This window comes from Lipotes vexillifer, unplaced genomic scaffold, assembly GCF_000442215.2.
Source record: "Lipotes vexillifer unplaced genomic scaffold, Lipotes_vexillifer_v1.1 scaffold591, whole genome shotgun sequence".
In the NCBI taxonomy this organism is placed as follows: Eukaryota; Metazoa; Chordata; class Mammalia; order Artiodactyla; family Lipotidae; genus Lipotes; species Lipotes vexillifer.
This window is the reverse complement of record NW_006791954.1, coordinates 1,729,176-1,730,520: the sequence shown is the minus strand read 5'-3', so window position 1 is coordinate 1,730,520 and position 1,345 is coordinate 1,729,176. Positions and strand designations below refer to the sequence as shown.

Here is a 1,345-nt window from a genome sequence, read left to right as displayed (position 1 = left end):
GGGAAAGAGAAGGGAGGGCGGAAGGGGCGGGGGAGGGCCCGGTGCGGGAGGTGATGCGGCACAGCTCTGGGGTTGAGACCATCACGCGGGAATCAGACACGCGAGTTCTGCTTCTGCCTCTGTTCTTACTTTTCTTTGAGCAAATTACACCAACACCCACGCCAAAAACTCACTGTTGTTCTGTTTTTAAAATGGTGTGTTTATTACTGCTACCTTCCTCCCTGGAGTGGCCGGAGAAAGCGAGCGGGCCTCTGGCGCTGTCACACACCATTACAAAAATGAAAATGGCACAAGGCTGTAAAAGACTATGTGGCCTTAAGGACATTAAAAAAATAACAAATACATCAAAAGTCAAGTCACATCTAGAAAAGAGAAGAAAAAAGTGACCATAATTAATAATGCTGCATTATATTCTTGAAATTTGCAGAGATTACTAGGTAGAGGTGATGGATTTGTTAATTAGCTTAAGTGTGGTGATCTTTTCACAACGTATACATATATCAAAACATCAAGCTGTACACCTTAAATATATACAATTTTAATACGTCAAAGGCATCTCAGTAAAGCTGTTAAAGAGAAAGAAAATGTATAAGCAGTAGCACAGTGACCACAGTTCCTTCATACTCCAGGTGGACGGTCCCCAAAGCATCCGGCTTGACTAAGATGTCTCTAGAGACCCAATCACAATAGCGTAAATGACACAGAAGGTGCAGTTCCCACCCGTGTAAGAATGCAAGCTGGCACTCGACTCTCCTTCCAGGGTCATCCTGGACCAGCTTCCTTCCCCGTTGTTTGTCCATCTTCGTGGTCCTCAGCTGCATGGTTGGAAGAAATGGGGAGAGGGGAAGTGAAGGACAAGAAGTTCTCTTTTAAGATTGAGATCTTTATAAAAGTTGCAGACATCTGTTCTGGATCACATCCTTTCAGCCAGGACTTAGACACATGGTCAGACCTTGCAAAGGAGGTGGGAAAATTTCATCTTTAGTGGGGTAATTGGCCAGACTTTAATTTAGTCCAGTTAAAACTCAAGAGGGTTCATTTACTGAGGGGGGAGGGTAAGAACAGGTGATGGCAGACAATCAGACTGCTGTGCCACCCTGGGTGATTATGATGGTTCAGGAATAGATATAATTGTTTGTCCTGTTTTGCTCGGGCTTCAACAGCTAGATGCATGCATCTCCCACGAGTGCAGGGACGGGCAGCACAGGTGAGCCGGGAGCAGAGAACAGAACGAAGGCAGCTTGAGACAAACTACTGGCTGCAGGAAGTCCACACAGGGACCCCTGCACAAGCAGGCTGCCTCTTGCTTGCACCTAAACACCACTCCTTGTACTGGAAGGGACTG

The 1,345-nt window shown here is 46.2% G+C and overlaps 1 protein-coding gene across 1 annotated transcript in view; it reads left to right on the top strand.

Annotated features, from left to right (window-relative positions):
• The window catches only part of B4GALNT2 (beta-1,4-N-acetyl-galactosaminyltransferase 2 (SID blood group)), a 30,997-nt gene that overhangs the window by 27,722 nt on the left and 1,930 nt on the right, over positions 1-1,345 (top strand). The gene's annotated exons all lie outside the window — the stretch shown is intronic.